Source organism: Callorhinus ursinus, unplaced genomic scaffold (assembly GCF_003265705.2).
Source record: "Callorhinus ursinus isolate GAN/ISIS: 27379988/994484 unplaced genomic scaffold, GSC_fseal_2.0 scaffold4, whole genome shotgun sequence".
NCBI lineage: Eukaryota > Metazoa > Chordata > Mammalia > Carnivora > Otariidae > Callorhinus > Callorhinus ursinus.
Genome location: NW_027397066.1, coordinates 38,493,283 through 38,514,865, shown reverse-complemented (window position 1 = coordinate 38,514,865; position 21,583 = coordinate 38,493,283). Strand labels below are relative to the sequence as shown.

At 35.2% G+C, this 21,583-nt stretch overlaps 1 protein-coding gene across 13 annotated transcripts in view; it reads left to right on the top strand.

Moving 5' to 3' along the window:
* Window positions 1–21,583, top strand: part of COX7B2 (cytochrome c oxidase subunit 7B2) — a 146,571-nt gene that overhangs the window by 106,727 nt on the left and 18,261 nt on the right. For 3 of the 13 annotated variants that reach the window (XM_073891161.1, XM_073891155.1, XM_073891156.1), the window contains one exon: window positions 13,988–14,080. The exons of the other annotated variants lie outside the window; for them this stretch is intronic. The gene's annotated coding sequence lies outside the window, so the exon portion shown is untranslated. The remainder of the gene's footprint in view (window positions 1–13,987; window positions 14,081–21,583) is intronic. 13 annotated transcript variants of the gene reach the window in all.

The following is a 21,583-nucleotide window of genomic DNA, read 5'->3' as shown; positions in this document are numbered from 1 at the left end:
TTACAAAGTGACAGAGTAAGGTGAGTATGGAAAAGATGGTGTGTTCAACAATAGGAATTTTTTCTCACTAAGACTGACCTTGTGACTGCCGCTGTGATTTTTCTCAATCATTGGTATGCATCAGGTCCCTGATATGAAATGATATTTCTAAGAGATCAGCTAGCTACCTGGTTACAGGTCAACTACATTAGGCTTTTTCCATTTTACAAAAGTAACAATCTCCAGTCTCCAAAACACTTGTTTTGAATTTGATTTGTTTTCCTACCTGTATTGTTTCTGTTGGGTCTATTACTCATGGGTTTAATGCATATCCTAAATATTACCACAATATTCCACATAAATCATCTCTCATCTTCTGAATCAGTTTACAGTAGAACAGGTAACACAATGGACCAATGTCTGTGTTTTCCCTAGGGTTTACATATACCCCATTTGTGGTAATAGGTTATAATTTATAATTATTTTAGTAGTGAAAAAAAACCTAAGTCAAACATAGAATATGTAGAAAAGGTTTGAAAAGAAGGCTTGCTGGGTGATGGGTATTATGGAGGGCCCGTGTTGTGATGAGCACTGGGTGTTACACACAACTAATGAATCATTGAACACTATATCAAAAACTAATGATGTACCATATGGTGGCTAACTGAACATAATAAAAACAACAACAACAACAAAAACAAACAGACAAAAAAAACCTTGAGATGGGCAGAAACCAGGGCAGCTCTGGTTTTATCTCCAGTAGGTGATGCTGACTCAATCTAATGTACTGTCATCAGAAACAGCTCTAATTTTAGTTTCTGAGTGTGTTTGTTTTTTTCTCTGCGATTAAAATTTCTGGAGGATAGAATCTGGTTTGCTTAGTTTGGGTCATGTGCCCACTCTTATGATCAGGGTAGGGGGAGGAGTCCATTATCAAAAGAAAGTATATTAGGGGTGCCCAGGTGGCTCAGTTGGTTAAGCCTCCGACTCGATTTTGGCTCAGGTCATGATCTCAGGGTTGTGAGATCGAGTTCTGTGTCTAGCTCTGTGCTGGGCATGGAGCTTGCTCTCTCTCTCAAAAAAAAAAAAAAAAGAAGAAGAAGAAGAAGAAGAAAGTATATTAAATATTAGCATCCAAGGACTGGACTATAGTAGCTACTACTTATGCTTTCTCAGTATGTTTCCTATGTTGCCTCTTTATCATCCCTCCTGCCCACTATCTGATAGTAAATCTGTTCTCCTAGCTATGGTTGACTGTGTGATCTAAGCTGTTGATAAACATATCTGGCTCCTTTTAGGGTGATTTTTTTAAAATTTCAAATTGATAATAGTCATCTTGTGTCTGTCATAGTGAAATCCATCACTAGGTATAAAATCTCTTCTGCAGGGATAATGATAGTGAAAAATATAAGACATTGACTTCACATCATGAAAATGACATAGTGTTGTAAGCACTATTTTAATTTAATTAATTTTATGGAGATGATGAGTATTGACCAAGGCCAAATGTTACTTATGGTATAATGTATAAACAAAGATCTTGTAGTTGTTGAAATGGATTAAAAATGGGAGCAAAAGTGTTTGTTTGTATGACACATAGAAGCATAGGAATGCCAATCTGAAGACAAAAAAGCCATAGCAGTGAAGGTTGTATTTCTGTTTCAAGTGTATGTAATCAGAAATCTGATGCTTTAAGTTCTTAGGGAACAAAATTCTGCCAGACAGTGATCTTATTCCTGCATCATTCTATGCATTTTTCTTAAAGTAATTTATTATATTAGTTATGAAATTTTTGGTTTTATATTCTTACGTCCCCCAACCAGACTATGGGAAAGGGACTGCGTCATTCATTTCTGTATCTCATAACTTGGGGATGTGATAGTGCAGGATATAATAATCACAGACTTAAAGCAAGGGCTTTGGCTTAGGTGCAGTCAAGTTTGATTACTGGATTTACCATATTCTAGCCATGTAACCATGGATAAGTCATTGAATCTAATGAAGCTTATTAAATTCTTATTTGTGTTTTGGGAATAATATTGCCTGTTTAGGTAGTATAGGAATTAGATATGACAATTTAAATACATTTCTAATTATAGTCTCTGGCATATAAATTTTAAGTCAGTTATAGCCAATAGCTTTGGTCATTCAGTCAATATTTGTAGATGGTTAGGTAAATGACTTCTAAGCTTTACTTGGTAAATCTGTGCTCTTTGTCAAAAGAATTTTATCAACGAATGTAAACATTTCCAGTATCTACAATGCAAGAGTATCATCTAATATGTGTTTGATAATGGTGTTTTTTGAATGTATACAATTATGAAAACTCAGTGTTTCATTGAATGAGAACACATGAATACTACATAAAATATTGTTACTTGAATGGGAGCCTTACATTTGAATAAATTAGGCAGAAAGGACTATTGAATTACTACAGTGAAAATGTACTTTCATTGATCATTCTGTTAGCTGAATTAACAGATGCTAAAAATACATATTTTAATGCTGATGGAGCTAATTGATCCATCAAATTATTCAGTGGATCATCAGTTGATGTGATTAAGTGTGCAAGATATGAGGTATATTTTTAAAATGTCTATTGATTCTATATGCTTCATCTCATGCATTAGCATCAAATGTACATTTTTAAACTTGAGGAACAGCAGGAAACTACTTAAGTAGGCCACTCATAATTGAATTTGATAAATGATGTTTAGTTTTCTTGTTTCTAGTCAATGAACATTTTGGTTGGGTAGTCATTAAAAAAAATGAAACTCAAAATCTGCATGCATTTACCTATATCTGCACTATTACTAAGAGAAAATACTGATCGCTTAGAGAACTCAGAAGATAACCTGCTTTGCTGAATGCAGCTATTGTCATGGTTACTGTGTATTGAAGATTTTGTTTATTTGAGAGAGGGTGGGGAGAGAGAATGATTGAGGGGAGGAGCAGAGGAAGAGGGACAAGCAGAGTCTGTGCTCTGCGTGGAGCCCGACCTGGGGCTCCATCTCATGACCCTGAGATCATGACCTGAGCTGAAATTAAGAATTGCATGCTTAACCAGCTGAGCCACCCAGGTGCCCCGGTACTGAAAAAGGAAAGTTAATGAGAATAGGAGGTGCTGTAACTCCTTTTAGGAAAAATATAAGTAGTAATGATAGTGATAGGAAAGTTTTTAGCCTTATTCATGGATATTTCTGAGGAAGAATCTGGAAGTTTTCAAAGTAACTGTTACTTTGAAATAAGAATCAAATAAGAATTTGATTTTCAGATCACACCTTATATCCTCCCTCTACCTCACACCCACCTCAACCACAATAAAGAAATGTCCTTTGTCTTTATTAAGAAAGGGATCATTTCACTATGATCAGTCAATGAAGGTATTAAAATTAGTAACTGGTAGTAATAATAATAAGTCACATTTATTGAACACTTTCCATATGCCAAGTACCATGTAAATACTTCTCAGATGTTTTTATTCGTTATTAGTTATGTACCTACTAAGTCTTAGACACTTAAGCACTAAGGATATAATGTAAAAAAAAAAAAGGTGGAAATTCATGTCTTCATCTAATTTATATTTTATTGAGGAAAGATAGATACATTATGTCATTTAATCCCTCTCAACTTTATTATGTTGACACCAGTATCTCCATCTACCACTGAAGAAATTGAGAAAACACAGGTTTGTGATTTGCCTTAAGTCATATGGCTGGGAAGGACTAAACCAGGAACTAAAACCATGCAATGCCTTTCTCCACTATGATATTCTGCTTTTCCTTGTCTACTGCTTCTTAATTTACAGCTCTGTGCATTTCTTGAAAAAAATGGGGCTTATCTACCTGCCAGCATCTGTACCTACATATCTGCCTTCATTCTTTTAATACAGATAAGTACCACCCTGAGAGCAGCCCCTCCATTTATACCCAGGATCCCTTTTTTCTTGTCTAGTTAATGACCTTGTTTTAACAATTTTCCCCTTCCTCTTATATTTTTTCTCTCTCTCTGTGAGATAATTTTCAATCAGAGGACATAGGTATCATTATTCTCCATTATTTCACACACACACACACACACACACACACACATAAACACACACACCACACTTTCTCTTTACCTCACTTTTCTCTTTAGTTACTGACTTGTTTATCTGCTCTTTGTTAAAAGCAGAATTCCTCATAAGTTATGTATACTGACTGCATCCAGTTGTATATCTTCCGTTTTTCTTAAAACCATTGAATTCAAGCTATTTCTCTTTTACTCCAGTGAAATTTCCTTGTCTAAGTCCAAAGTCTTCCCATATTACTAAATTCAATGGTCATTTGTCAGTTCACATTAACTTATCATTGACATTTGACACAAATGATTGTCTTTTCCTTGAAATTCCTTCTGTAGTCAGCTTCCAGTTGACTACACTCCCCTGCTTTTCTATTTCACTGGTAGTTTTTTCTCAGTCTCCTTTATCAGTTTTTCCTCATGTGGTCAACCTTTAATGACAGAATGATCCAGGACTCAGTCCTTGATAATTTCTCTTCTTTTTCTGTACTCACTTACTTGATATCATTTAGTCTGGGGTTTTAAATACAGTTATGTATCTGCGATAGATTATAGCATTGCACTCATTCGTTCTGTGTCTGTAACAAGATTTCACGTTTTCCCTCTTGCAATGTGACTAACATTGAACTGTGCCCCCTTGTAGGTGGAGTTACATCACTACTCCTTTCTTTGGCTTGATCATGCGATTGACTGGGTTAGGCCAATGAAATATGAGTGGAAATGACGGTATGCCAGGTCTTAACAGAAGCTTTATGTGTTAATACTCTTGCTCTCATTTTGTCATATAAAACAAGACTGGTATTTCTCAGAAAGAGATTCGTCCTTCAGGCAGGATGCTGAAATAAGAAAACAAATCAGAAGTGCAGCATGAAGCCCATATAGCAACCAAGAAGTAATGTGAGTGAGAAATAAATATTTGTTGTTGCAGCCCAGTAAGATTTGGGGAATAGAGTTGTTGCTGCTGCAGAGCTAACCAAAACACCATCAATATGCTAATGACTCCCTAATTTCTACCTCTAGCCCAGCCTTTTTTTATACTCCCAACCTACATGTCCAAATCTTTACTCAGCATTTTTATTTAGATGACTAGTAGACTTCCCAAACCTAACATATCCAAAACAAAATTCTTGCCCTTTTCCTAACGTACTCCCAGCCCCTCCCCCATGGATGCCACCCTTTCACTTGCTGCGGCCAACAAAACATGGAATCATCCTTGATTCTTTTTATCATCATCCCCACATTCCAATCAGGAAATCTGTTAGCTCTACTTTGAGAGTATATCCGTAATTCTTCCACTTCTCACCATTTCCATTGCTACTGTCCTACTCTAAGCCACAATTATTATTACCTGGATTTATAAAAACCTCCTTCCTTCACCCTTATTCCTCCATAGCCTCTTTTCACAAAGCAATCGTATTTTGAAATTACAATTGAAATTGTCTTTCTTTTGCTCATTACTCTTTATTAGCTGCCTGTCTCATTCAGAGGTAAGCCAAAATCTTTAAAATAGCTTATAAATCCCTACCTGATCTTGTCTTTTATTTCCTCTTTTAATTTCGACCTACTTTCTTGTTTACTTCACCAGCCTCACTGGCCTCTTTATTGTTTATGGAATACATGAAGATCACTGTGCTCTGGGGATTTTTTTATTTGCTTTTTCCTCTGTCTTTTCTTTCAGTTAGCCAATGGTTTACTGTCTCACTTCCTTTAAGTCTCTGCCCAAATAACCATCTTTTTAGTGGGGCCTTTTCTTCAATACCCAGTTCTAAATTACATACACTCATTGTCATCCCCATGCCCATCCCCTTTGTTTTTCTCTTTAGCATTTACTATTTTCTACATTATAGGACTTACTTTGTTGGTTGTTTTCTCCCCTCCATTAGAATGTATGCTATAAGACTATGGAAATCTTTGTCTGTTTTGGTCCTTTCTGTATCCACAGTAGTCCAAGCATATAGTAGGTTCAGTAAATACCTGTTAAATGAATATGTTGAGGGTTTTTTTAGATACTCTCATATATGTTGTTATAAACTGAATGTTTGTGTCCTCCCCAAACTCACATGTTGAAGCTTTGAACCCTAAGGTGATGATAGGAGGTGGAACCTTTGGAAGGTAATTACATTTATATGAGATTAAAAGGGTGGGACTCCCATAAAGGATGAGTGTGTCTTTACAAGAAGAAGAGACCAGATCTTGCTCTCTCAACATGTGAGGGCATAGCGAAAAGGCAGCAGTTTGCTAGCCAGGAAAAGGGCTCTCAGCAGGAACCAAATTGGCAAGCACCTTGATCTTGGACTCCCTAGCCTCCAAAACTGTGAGAAATAAATGTCTATTGTTTAAACTACCTAGATTATGGTATTTTGTTAAAGCAGCTTAAGCCAACTAAGACATAATACTTTCTCAAACTCTAATGAAACTGCATCTTCTAGGTTACCAAAATGTTTGAATTTCAGGAAAAGATTATTTCATGAAGTCAGACATATGTCTTAGTTACTGTTTTATCTCCAGGACACAGGAAAATTCTAATACACAACAAATACATATTTAGATATGTGTTCTTTCATTTAAATCAATATTCTACTATCTTTTAAAATTGCCAATTATTGGCATTTTCACCTTTTGACAGGGATTTGAAAATAATGTTTGCCGTTGTTCTGCTTTGTATTTGAATTTGCCACTACCATCAGGCCTCCTTAAACACCTCAGTTAACAGGGATCTCTTTACCTTACAAGAAAGCCTGTTTCCTTTTAAGATAGCTTTAATATTTATAATCATCATCTTTGTGTTGAGCCAAAATCTACCTCTAAAGTTCTTTTCTAATTCGTCTTACTTTTGCCCCATTGAACCCCATTCACTGTTCTTGAAGATATCATAAATAATTGAAGGTTTTGGCTCTTCATGTATCTGCTGCTGTAACAGATTTTACTTTGTATGTAGAGAAAAAAGACATTATTTGGGAGTTTCCTATTATACATCTATACATAATGCAGACAGTTTTTCATTGCAGCATGATCCAATTAGACAAAAGCATTTAAACAACATATTTATCATTGAACAGTAAAAGATTATGCTAGTAAAAGTAGTGTACAGAAATGTGCAATATACTTCAGGGAAATGTGGAATTCTAAAAACTAGGTATTATGCTTTCCATGATGAAAGATTTTAAAATCATCCTAAAGTACAGTGACTTTTTGCAATGCATTAGAACACCAAACTGAATAGAGATGATTCTTTCAACAATATATGGCTATAACAATAAAATTTGTCTCTAGAAATCTCTGATAATCTGGTTTGCAAAATACAGTCTTATAAAGACATGCTTTTCATAACATACTGGAAATCATATTTATACTTTCCTATAAAGAATAGAACTTATCTTTTCTTAGTCATTATCTTAAGTAATACAAAAGAATCTGACTAGCAGTCTGATATGCTTGCAGTTTAAGTATCAAGCAGTATCACATATAATGTCTACACTTGAGGTATAATGTGGTTGAAGTAATAAATCGGAATACTAAAACTTAGAGAAACCTAATTTTATTTCAGCAATATGGGAACACTGATTATCTATTTAAAAAAATTAAAAGGTGGATCTTTATTTATTTATAAAGAAAACATAAGCTGTCTTCTTACATGGTGCTTTATGTTTCTGAGTGAATGACTTGCTGTGTGAATTAAATAGTAAAAATATAATTTTTACATTTAATCAAATTTCTGATACATTTAAATTGTTTCTCTTTTGGAGAAGCAGAATTAGCCCTAGGAAAAATGTCCCTTTACCACCCTTAAGCGGACTTATTATCAGCTACCATCTTTACCCACCAACAATAAAATTTGTGAGGAAGAGAGGTATAGGTAAAAAGTTTTGAGCTTTCAAAATGGATAGAGATATGAAAGAAGAGCAGGGTATATAGCATAGAAGGGAAAAAAATAATAAGTAAACTACATATAGCCATCAATACCAACAAATGATACTTTACACTTGGAGTTAGGGGAAACAGACAAGTCTACCAATGGAAGAAGAATAAGGCAGACATCACCTTCGCTTTCATCAAGTACTTCACTTTGTACCATAGTAAGACTATCTACAAAAGATTCAGAGTGGGAAGGTGGTGTGATATGCATGAAAAATTAATAAAACGAGAGCACCGGAGCACTACTGAGTATAATCAAACAGGGAGTTAGTATAATTTCTCTGAATTTGAGGCAAGGTCAGGCAGATTTAAAATCCAACACAGAGTCATTTAAAATAGCCATGAGTAGAAGAACCAAGTCCTAAGATAATGAGTTATAAATGTGTTGCTAGCCCAGGCAAGTAAGGAAGGTGGTGTTTTCAAAGAGAATCACTCGCAAAAATTGGAAGCACCTTCTAAGAAGGGAGTAATAGCTGTTTGAAAACATTAAAAGGGTGAACCTCTTGACTGAAAAGTAACCACAGAAAGTATAACCTAACCAATTCTGTATCTTTCTAGAAAGAAACTGTTAATGAGCCATCCATGGATTCCTTAAAAACCAGAGCATGAGAGCAGAAATCCATGTCAGCCCAAAGAGAACAAAGAGCCCAAAGAGAAGGAGGGAATTATGAGAACACATGTTTCCAGTTACTATAGCTTTCTCTGGATCATAAAAATAAATTTAGTCATTGTCTAACTGAAACATCGCTTAGTTCGGACTATTACAACAAATAGCATGCACTGAGTAGCTTATAAACAACAGTTCTGGAGGCCAGAAGTCTGAGATCAGAGTGCCAGCATGGTCAGGTGCAGGCCCTCTTCTGGGTTGCAGCCTGTGGACTTCTCACTATGACTTACTGTGTCCTCACATGGTGAACAGGGCTAGAGATCACTTTGGAGACTCTTTTGTAAGGCACTAATCCCATTCGTGAGGGCTCCACCTTCAAGATTTAAGCACCTCCCAAAGGATCCAGTATGTCAAATACCATTCCCTTTGGGGGTTAGGATTTCAAAATAGGGGGTAAAGGGGAAGCACAAATATTCAGACCGTAGTTAACATTCCTCTAGATAAAGGTCTTAAAGAAGCAGGCCATAGACTGAATATGGCTTCAGATGTGTTTAGTTTGCCCTGCATCTTATTTAGAAACTAAATCTACTCTTAAAAATCAGGATATTTCACATTCATAACTTAGATATTCAGCTCTTCTTTAAAAATTAGATCTGGAAATATAGCTCAAGTTCCAGCAAGGCACAAAAGTCAAGTACAATTAAAGAACATTATTTCATTAGTTAACCATGGTTTCCAACATAGCCTGTTTCTCCCAACACTAAAGCTTAGTGTTCATTCTCATTTTTTTGTCATGCTTACACTATGGGTTTTCTTTATAGTAGTAGAGGAATATTTCTCTGTGCCCTTGACTCAGAATGGAAAATTAAATCAGCTTACAAATGGACATTGTATTTCCTGTTTTAAGAAAACAAAGAATACATATATTTTTGTTGAAGTGTAAAAAATATCTACCTGATTCTTAAGAAACCTTCAGCCCATTTGCCACTTTTCTATTATTTTTCTAACTTCTGTGGACATTTATGCATGCCTTGTGCTTTACATTCAACAATTTTAAGAAAGTTTTTTAAATCTTATTTAAAGCTCACCACACAAACTCCTTAGGTAATTTGGTTTCCTAGAGTCTCTGTTTATAGGAGATAGGTACCCTGAATACTGCAGTAAGTAGACATTAGCAGTAAATCATCCTGGTGTCTAAGACTGTGAGATTGGACAGTATGATTTGAACATCTGCAACCTAAACAATCCACATAAATTGCTGGATGGAAAAAGGAATTTTTGTGAGGATAAAGATCAGGTACTAGATTGTGATCATTCCACTTAAACACCTAACATAGCTGACTGTTTTGTTCCTTTTTCTTTTAAGTGAAAAATGCATTTTATTGTTTTGAATTTTTCTCTGTCAAAATTACTGAAATTTATCTAATAATCAATGAATACATTTAATATATTTAATGTACATTTAATGTGGCAGTATTTTATTTTTAAATCTGTAAATAAATGTTAAGTTGATAACATCTAAGCAAAGAGGAAATTAATACTTCCTTAATATATACACTTAAAGATCCTAAATAGTAAACAAAAATGCTAAAGAATTCTGGCATAGTAGCAGTTTGAAAAGGAAAACAGTTTTGGAAAGGTAATCTTTCAGATAACTTCAGTTGAATCGTGTAAGTGGTTGCCTACTCCCTGAGTGAAGCTGACCTGAACGTGTTGTCATTGGATATATTATTATTTCTAAACTATTTTCTGTCTTCCTTACTGTCCTACAAGAGTTTGAATTACCTTCCTCATGTTGTAAAGTTATATTCAGGGTACCTAAAAACATTCAAATATGCTTAAGTAAAACCTAGGTAGAGAATCAGTTTGTTGCTGAAGTCATTAGTCATCTTTTTGTTTTGTGTTTATGTGTAAATGCATATATGTTTATATAACACATATGGATGTAGCTTCAGATACAAATGATATTTGAATTCTCTGGTGGTTTTGATTTTTTATTTAAGAAATCATAAAGAACAAAGACTCTCTACCTGCCTTGTGCTGGATCTTTTGCCTCTTAAGTTCATAAATTACGATTTGGCAGGGATGGGGAGATAATTGTCTAAGTACATAAAGTCTAAATAGGGACTAAATTCATTTGAATTATCATGTTGATGAACTCTGATAGAAATGATCAGGAGCAGGATAAGGGTTCTTATTTTGTACATGAAGGTTTAAATGTTGTAGTCCTCTGGAAAATATATTGAAGAAAATTTTAGGACCAGCTAAACCGCTTGGGTCACTATTGGTAGGATTCTACCCTTGGGTCTGCTGTAAAACCATCTAACATAAAGAGCACACATGCACAGTGCCCCCCCCCACCAACACACACACAAATAGGGAAATGGGAAATGTCTTTCCTTCTAAGTTCATGAAGTTATACTCTTTTAAAAAAGGAAAATTGATACAAGGTATTTTATATATGTATATATTTTTATATAAATATTTTATATAATGTATATAGATATTTTATGTGTATATATAGCTACTGTGTGTGTGTGTGTGCACACGTGTGTGTATATATTTCCATTTAACTGAAAAGACATGTACAAGCTGTGATGCATAACACTCTTCCTCCTCCCTCATTTCCCTATCTTCTCCAGTATGGTCCTATGTCTAGATTCCTATCTTGACTTAGCTCTATTAGAATTCATTCATTCAGCAAATGTTTATCAGTAACTTTTATAGGTAAGATATTCCATAGGAGCTAGGAATTCAAATATGAATCAAGAGTTCCTATTCTTTTTTTTTTAAGATTTTATTTATTTATTTGACAAAGAGAGTGAGAAAGCACAAGCAGGAGGAGGAGTAGGGGGGAAGGAGAAGCAGGCTTCCCATCGAGCAGGGAGCCTGATGCAGGGGCTTCATCCCAGGACCCTGGGATCATGACCTGAGTGGAAGGCAGATGCCCAACCATCTGAGCCACCCAGGTGTCCCAAGTTCCTATTCTTAACAAGTTTACGACTAAGTGGGAAAAAAAGTCAGGCAAGCATTTTTAATAAAGTTCGATATAGGCAATTATAGAGCTAAGAACCCTTTTGTTCTCTGCTGGGCACCATATTCTGTTGTCACCTATTTCTCCTCTCATTAAACTTCTTATACATCATTTCTTCTTAGACCACAATAGTTATTATTATCCTTATTTACATATGAGGAGAGTGAAACATAGAAAATTTGCTGCCTGGCTAAGGTCACATAGTTAATCAAGTTGCAGAGCTGAGACTAGAATTTCCTGGATCCTGCACCCAGGATCATAGTGTTCCTGTAGATTTGCAGTCTCATCAATGTGGTTTTAAAAAATATAGACAATAGGCAGATAGGTGACAGTCGTGATTAAAGAGATCAGTATGGTGCTTTAATGGATGATGGGATTTTTAGGCCTCTTGTAATTCACTCTTCTCAACAACTTCTGACCTATAGGTAGAATTTCTGATTTCTCCTGGGCTCTCTTGATTTTTAATCCTGAATACTTCCAAAGGTCTGAGAAGGGCATAACAAAAAGCAATTCATCATATTGGCCAGCAGAGATCCATATTTCCCTGGGGCAAAGCAATGAACCTTTGAGTTTCAAACAGCTTGGGATATCAAGTCCAAACATTCAGATTCAGACATAAAACTAAAAGGAACTAATAGCCTCTGAAAAATATATTCTCAGCCTTAATTCTATTCTTACTTCCTCAGCAAGAAACAGTGTTATCGTAACACATACAGGAACAGTTCGACAATCTCCCTTGTCCTGGGACCAGGAGAACACAGTAGGAATGCCTGACCAATTAAAGCAATATAATCTATATGTGGAAGGAAGAGGAGACTGTGTATTTAGTGAGGCCATTTCTAATGTGCCTCTGGAAGCTGGGCCAGCTCTTTAATGGATACCTTGGCTGCATGAAAACAGCAGGAAATGATTTTGCACTCCAGATGCTATCATTTAGGTGGCCCCCTGCTACTGGTTCTGCTGACAAGTACATATAGAAGTAAGGGCTATTTTTCAGAGGGCTCTGGCTTCTGCTGGCGTAGCATCGTTTTTAAAGCCTTTTCTACTCACTTAAAAAGGCTCTGATTAAGAAAGAGCTGAGGCCCTGCTAAGAGAACACTTAGTTTGATATGTAACTTACCTGCCTTGCAAGAACTTTTCTTGTGTTTGATTTTCAAGGCATCTTAAGTGACTGAGAAATTAAAGGTCAGAGTGGTTTTAAGGGTCAAAAGAAGGAGGAATTCCCTAGCCCAGTTGGAAGGCATATTTTACTGTAATTTGCTTCTGCATATACTCACCAGTGTGATTCTGAGTTCTCTTCTAAGCATTTGGACACATCAAAAACCTTTTCTCATATTTTTTCCTTTGTTTCTTTCAGCTGACTTCTGAATAATTTCCTCAGATTTACTTTCTTTTTCAGTAATTCTCTCTTCAGTTGTGACTGCCATTAAACCCATTCATTGGATTTTTAATTTTAATTATATTTTTAGAAATTATCCTTGGTTCCTTTTCAAATCTTCTTAGTCATTCTTTATAATTTCTTGTTCACAGAATATATTCTGAGGCTTTACAGAATTCTTTAAATGTAATAAATATGTTTATTTTAGAGTGTGTCTCTGATAATTCTATTATCTGAAATACTTGTAAGTCTATTTATTTTATTATTTCTTCTGGATCTTGCCCTTGGTGCCTTGTTTCCTTTGTAATTGGTACTTTCTCTATGAACTGATTATTTTCCTTAGATTTTTAATTGTGGAATCTTCTGAGATCTGGGATAGAAGTGTGTGCTTCTGGAGAGGATTTACGTTTACTATAAGTCTAGGATCTCTAAATTATATTCTCAACTTGAGGCCTTTCAGACTACCAAGACAGTGTGAAATTGGGCTGTAAAACCTGCAGGAGGGCCGGTTGGTGGTTCAAAAATCGTAATCACCATTTTTAACCAATGTTCTCCAGGCAGTTTCAAGTTTTAAGATAATTAGTTTTCTTGCAGTTTTCTACAGAGTGGGTTATTTCTGGTCTACCTTTTCCCTAAAGATATAACCCTTTGGAATCTTAGTTACAAGAAGATAGGTTTCCTGCCTTGGACAAGTTTGGGTTTTGGTTATTAGTTTCTACACACAGTGAAATCATGAAAACTGAAGTTCAAGTTCACTTTTTTGAAGAAAAGATCTCAGAATAAATGCTGGTTAAAACTGCTGCATTGTCTGGGTTCCACTATCACTGAACCTCTGCTTTGAGAATATACATACTTCCATCTGTCCTGCCACATTACTACAAATAGAAATCTTAATCAGAAACACACTAGGAAGGAGATTTGGACCCATACATAGCTATTCTTATAATGTACTAATTTACTTTTTTTTTTTCCTGAGGTAGAATGTCTCCTTATTCTTTTCTCCATGTAATTTCAGCTTTGTTACCTGTGCTTCTGGAGACTGGAAATATATGAAACTTTCATCAGTTAAGAAGCCACACAGACTATCTGCACATTTAGGCACTTGACAGTATGTAGAGACATGAATTGACTGTTATGTAACTCCTGCCCAACATATGACCATGATAATGGCTAATTGAGACAGAGAGGGAGACTGACTTTCTGAGGGCCGTGCAACCACCCACTTGTCTAGATTTTCTATACTCTTATTACTCTCAATTTAGAACATTGGGAAACAGTATATCTATACTAGTTTATCTTAAATTGCTATGAACAGATTTCTACTGAACTTTGCTTGAATAAATATTACCTCCATTTCTATAAATAATACTATAGAAATGGTTATGTAATGCAATTACAATGAAGTATTATACTTACAAATAAAATCCAAAATCCCTTTGAGTCCTGTAAGATTCTGCATTACTGGCTCCTTGTCAACCTTTTCTAACTTACCTGCTAGCTTCTCTCTAGTTCACAATGCTTCAGACATACTGATCTTTTCAGTTTTTACTTCCAGGCCTCCATGTGTATTGCACCTTCTTAGAATTTCTTTTTCCCTCTTATACTGGAATATTACTTTCTGATCATTGTATTGTCTCACCCTAAATGTCTTTTCCTCAGAGAAATCTTTCCTGCCAACAGAAATTAACATTACTCTTCTATTCCCATTTTTATAATACTTAGCATTTTTACAGAATTTATCATTTAGTGTAATTATAAAAGATTGTGATTGTTCAGTGATTTGCTCCCCCACTGAGTTTGTAAGCTCCATAAGGGCAAATAATGCATTTTTTTACTGCTATTTCAATAAATACTCAAACTTACAAATAATAGCATAACATAAAATCTTCTCATTTTTGTCTGCTCTAAAATGAGGATAATAACTAACTTCCATGTTTTCTGAAGGAAGTTAAAAGAGAATAAAATATTGATGTAAGTGGATTCTAAAGTAGACATACAAATATTCATTAAATGGCATGCAATGCACTGTATCACCACCAGTAAACAAATTCATATGTATGCTTCAGTAAAATTCCAAATGATGCATGTTATAGACCTAATTTGTTGCTTTTAAGTAGTTGAAACAATAAATGAGGGAATATAAAGATCTCTGAGAATATTTTGAGCTGATAACAGAGGAGTGAGTTAGAATTTCCTACTATGAGAAATAACTCAGTGGAGAGAAGGAATGAGTGTTTCCAGAAACTACTGGGAAACCACATGTAACCAGAATGCAGAAAGTGAATAGATTTGTGTGAGATGTTGCTGATTAAGTGAACAAGGATCATAAAAACCTTATAATAGATCGTTGTCATGGACTGAATGTTTCTGTGTCCCCAGAATTCATATGTGGAAGCCCTAGTCCCCAATGTGACCATTTTTGAAAATAGGGCAAGTGAGGAGATGATACAGGTTAAATCAGTCACTTGGGTGGGGACCTCATGTTCTAGGGCTGGTGCCATGTAAGAACAGAAAGAAGACACTGAGCTTGCTCAAACTCCTCCATGTGAAGACAACAAAGAGGCAGCCATTTCCAAGCCAGAAAGAGAGTTCTCACCAGAAAATGAACCCTGCCAGATATTTTTTTTTTTAAATTTTATTTATTTATTTGACAGAGAGCACAGGTAGGTAGAGTGGCAGGCAGAGGGAGAGGGAGAAGCAGACTCCCCGCTGAGCAAGGAGCCCGATGTGGGGCTCGATCCCTGGACCCTGGGATCATGACCTGAGCCAAAGGCAGATGCTTAACAAGTGAGCCACCCAGGCGCCCCACTCTGCCAGATCTTGATTCTCAATGTTCCAGCCTCAGAACTGTGAGAAAATAAAATTCTGTTGTTTTTTTTTTAAGATTTTATTTATTTATTCATGAGAGACAGAGAGAGGGAGGGAGGTAGAGAGAGAGAGAGAGGGGTAGAGGGAGAAGCAGGCTCCCAAAGAGCAGGGAGCCCGATGTGGGACTCGATCCCAGGACTCCAGGATCATGACCTGAGCCGAAGGCAGACGCTGAACCATCTGAGCCACCCAGACGCCCAATAAAATTCTGTTGTTTTAGAACCATGCAAGCAATGCCATTTTTTTTTTTTTTTTATGGCAGCCCAAACAACCTGGGCAATCATGTCAAGGATGTTAGTCTTTATCTTAAAAGCAGTATATTTCAATGTCTAGTGATTATGTGACCACTAAAGGCAGCTTATTAAATATATAAATACAGGTGATTTATTTTTATTCCTTTAAAAAAAAGAAACTATTGTGTAATACTGTGTCCTGACCTAAAACAATTTGGCTTTTCAACCATTGGTCAGGTCATTTTGGTAAGTATTTGTATACTCTAGTAGTAGGAGTAGGTTGTGTGCATAATGGTCCTTGATATTAGATGGTATTATGATGAAAGAAATTCTTAGATGTATTTTGTTAAATATATGGAATTAAGTAGAAAGAAAGTACAAGAATATAGGTTCAGACACTGTTCTAAGGCATTTTAGCATACTTTAAAACAATTCTTTCTAATGGCAGGAGCAGCCAGTCAGAATTAGATAACAGAATTCTGTGTACAGTGGAGGAACTTAGGACCAATAGAACTCTAGATCCAAAGGGCTATTCCCAGTGTACCAGGCTGCTGTGCTTACCAGATTCTCAGTCTTTATTTATGCAACAGCATTAGGCTTGATAAAACCTTTCTAGTTAACCATGTAATCTTGAATACTAGTCATGGATAAAAAATTATTTCTAACATCCCTTAGGTTAATTAACAAACCCTCTGATTTAAACTTTTATAGTTGGTTTCTGGTGTATATGTAACCATTCCTGAAGTGTGGATGTCTGGTTAGTGTACTTTAAATTCTAACTAACAACCCCTTGACTGAAAACTAAGGTTAATTTATTCACACACATATCATACTGTTTGTATTGAAATTTTTTTAAAGTAAATCATCAAAGAGTATAACAAAGGTTTTTCAGTGTAGATATGATACAGTCATGTTTCTACATATAGAACATCAGTTGTGAAGAATGATTCAACATAAATAAATCAGTAGTGCAATAAATCACATTAATAGAATGAAGGATAAAAATCATATTGTCATCTCAAAAGATTTAAAAAAAGCATTTGACAAAATTCAACATCTTTTCACGATCAAAGAAAAAAATCAAAAAATTGGATGTAGAGGGAATATGCCTCAACATAATAAAGGCCATATATGACAAGCCTACAGCTAACATACTTAACAGAGAGGTTGAAGGTTTTTCCTCTAAGATTATGAATTATACAGGAGTGCCCATTCTCACCATTCCTATTCAACATAGTACTGTAAGTCATAGCTAGAGTAATCAGGCAAGAAAAAGAAATGAAAGGCAGCCAAGTGAGAAAGGAAGAAATAAAATTATCTCCATTTGCAAATGATAGGATCATATAGACAGAAAATCTTAAAGACTCCACCAAAAAACTGTTAGAACTAATGCAGTAAATTTGCAGTATACCAAACCAATATACAAAAATCAGTTGCATTTCTACCCACTAACATTAATCAACTTCTGGAAGGAGAAATTAAGAAAACAATCTCATTTACAATAGTATCAAAAACAAAATTTTTAGAAATAAATTTAACCAAGGAGGTGAAAGACCTGTACAACAAAAACTATAAGACATCGATGAAAGAAACTGAAGAAGACACACATAAATGGAAATATGTCCTTTGTTTATGGCTTGGAAGAATTAATATTGTTAAATTGTCCATGCCATCAAGGTAATCTACAGATTCAGTGCAATCCTTACCAAATTTTTACATAAATAGATAAAAGCAATCCTAAAATTCATATTAAACCACAAAAGACCACAATTAGCCAAGTAATCTTGAGGGAAAAGAAAAAAGGTGGAGGCTTTATACTTCTTGATATAAAATTGTAGTACAAAGATACAGTAATAAAAACAGTAGGGAACTGGATGAAAACAGATATATACACTAGTGGAACCAAGTAGAGAACCCAGGAACCCAGTAGAGAACTGTCTACCTACACATAAGACAGTCAACTAATCTTTGAGAAGGGCACCAACAGCACACAATAGGGAAAGAACAGTCTCTTCAATAAATTATATTGGGAAAACTGGATATCCACAAACTAATGAATAACACTGGACTCCTACCTTACACCACTCACAAAAATTAACTTGAAATGGATTAAAGGCTTAAATGTAAGACCCCAAACTATAAAACTCATAGAAGGAAACATAGGTAAAAAGCTCTTAGCCATCGGTCTTGGCAGTGATTTATGGATTTGACACTAAAAGGCAACAAAAGTAAAAATAAACAAGTCAGACTACATCAAACTAAAAAGCACCGCAAAAGAAACAATAAACAAAATGAAAAGTCAACCTACAGAATGGGGACAAAGTATTTGAAAACCATATATCTGATAAGGGGTTAATATCCAAAATATATAAGGAACTTATACAACTCAATAGGAAAAAAATTAAATAACCTGATTAAAAAATGGGCACAGGGCCTGAATAAACAACGTTTTTCCAAAGAATACATCCAAATCACCAATAGGTACATGAAGAGTTACTCAGTATCACTATCAACTGTGAAATGCAAATGAAAACCACAGTGAGCTATCACCTCACACCTGGTAAGTTGACTATTATCAAAAAGACCCTCGTGTACTGTTTGTGGGAATATAAACTAGTATAGCTGTTATGGAAAGAAGTATAGAGGTTCCCAGACAGTTAAAAATAGAACTATCATATGATCCAATAAGCCTGCTTCTGTGTATATATCCAAAGGAAACGAAGTCTCAGTATCTTGAGATATCTGTGCTCCCATGTTCACTGCAGCATTATTCATGAGACTTGGAAAAAACCTATTACTTGCTGACAAATAAATGGATAAAGAAAATGTGGTATATATTTGTAATGAAAATTACTCAGGCATAACAAAGAACTAAATCCTGTCATTTGTGACAACATAAATGAACCTGGAATGTGTTATGTTAAATGAAATAAGTCAGATGGAGAAAGACAAACACTGTATGATCTCATTTATATGTGGAATATATAAAAAACTGAACTCATAGAGACAGTAAATAAGTGGTTGCCTGGCACTAGGGGAAATGGGAAGGTGTTGGTCAAAGGGTACAAACTTCCAGTTATAAGTTAAGTTCTGGGGTTCTAATATATACCATAGTAATTATACCCAACAACACTGTTCTTACACCACCATACACACTCCATACACCACCACACAAAATTATAGCTATGTAAGGTAATGGATGTGTTAACAAACTTCATTGTGGTAGTCATTTCACAAATTATACATGAAGTCATCACATTGTACCCCTTAAATTTACACAATGTTATATGTAAATTATACCTTAATAAACCTGTTGGGGCAAATACAAAAAAAAATCACTTGTGAGCAGTTGGGAGAATAGTCGAGGGACAGAAGATAGCAGAGGTTATTATGGGAACACCATTTAAGGAAAGCATATGAAGAAAAGTTGGGCCATCATGGAGATTGTTTGCAGAGAGGTTAGCAGGTTTGAGATATTGTAAGGATGAAAAAAGAATCCCATGGTGTATTAAATATTTCCAGGGAATTGAAGATATCTAAGCAAGAATGATTTCTAAGTTTCACTTGCTCAACTAGATGGGTGGAGATGGTATTTGCTGGGTTAGGAATGGAAGAGCATGGTTGTACACGATTAGCCTATTGATTTTGCAGACATCAAATTATCTTTGAATTATCTTTTGAATATCTTAGAATTTGAATTATCTTAAGAGAGAGGCATTTTCATGTAGTGCCCTTGAATGAAGAAAATAATTTGTATTTGGAGATACAATTTGGGAATTATCTAATTGCCCATGATAATTAAGTTTATTTGTATAGCGAGGAATAGCTAGAGAGCATATAAAGTGAAAATATAAGGAAACCAATGGCTGAGGCATTAAGAGCTTCTACATTAAGAACCTATTAGAGGAAGATGAATTTGTAAAGAAGAAATAGCCATAGAGATAGAAAGCTAAGGGAATATCATAGAAGGTAAATGGAAGAGAAGGTTTCCAGAGGAGGATGTATCATTGGTGCTATTTTAGCTGAAAAGTCAAGACAGGTGATTTAACTTGTCCACTTCAGGGACAGAGAGGCCATTAATGACCTTTGTATTATCTATTTATGTAAAATGATGGGATGGAAACTGGATGGAATGTAAGAAGAATGAATGGTAGCTGAGGAAATGGTTAGGGTTCATTTACTAGTTGTTTGAAACTGGACCTCCTTTTCTTTTTTATAATTAGTTATGTATTTATTTTTTTACTTTTATTTATTTATTTATAAATTTTAATTCCAGTATAGTTAACCTACAGTGTTATATTAGTTTCAAGTTTACACTCTAGTGATTCAACAATTCCATATATCAATCAGTGCTCATCAAAATAAGTGTGCTCTTCAACCCCATGACCTATTTCACCCATCCTAACCCCCTCCTTTCCCTCTGGTAACCATCCGTTTGTTCCCTATTAAGAGTCTGTTGGTTTGTCTCTCTCTCTTTTTTATTTCCCTTTGTTCATTTGTTTTCTTTTTTTTTTTCCTTCCAAGTTTTTATTTAAATTCCAGTTAGTTAACGTCCAGTGTAATATAAGTTTCAGGTGTAGGATTTAGTGATTCATCACTTACATATAGCACCCAGTGCTCATCACAACATGTGCCATCCTTAATACCCATCACTCATTTAACCCATTCCCTCCACCTGCCTCCCCTCCAGCAGCCCTCAGTGTGTTCTATATAGTTAAGTTTGTTTTATGCTTTTGTCTCTTTCTTTTTTCCCCTCTATATTCATCTGTTATGTTTATTAAATTCCACATATGAGTGAAATCATATGGTGTTTGTCTTTCTTTGACTGACATATTTTGCTTAGCATAATACTCTCTAGCTCTATGCATGCCATTGCAAACTGCAGTTCCTTAATTCTACATATGAGTGAAGTCTTATGGTATTTGTCATTCTCTGACTGGCTTATTTTGCTTAGCATTATGCTCTCTAGATCCATCTATGTCATTGCAAATGACAAGATTTCATTCTTTTCTATGGCTTAATAATATTCCACTGTGTGTGTGTGTGTGTGTGTGTGTGTGTGTGTGTGTATTTCCACCAACAGTGCACAAGGGTTCATTTTTTTCCCATATCTTCACTAACACTTGTTTAGTTTTTTATTTTAGTCATTCTGACAGGTGTGAGGTGTTATCTCATTGTGGTTTTGATTTGCATTTCACTGATGAGTGGTGTTGAACATCTTTTCATGTGTCTGTTGGCCATCTGTATGTCTTCTTTGGAGAAATCACTGTTCATGTCTTTGCCCATTTTTAATTGGATTATTTGGATTATTTTTTTTTTAGTGTTGAGTTTTATAAGTTCTTTATATATTTTGGATACTAACCCTTTTATTGTATATATCATTTGCAAAGATCTTCTCCCATTCAGTAGGTCACCTTTTAGTTTTGTTGGTTGTTTCCTTTGCTGTGCAGAAGCTTTTTCTTTTTATGTAGTCCCAACAGTTTATTTTTGCTTTCATTTCTCTTGCCTCA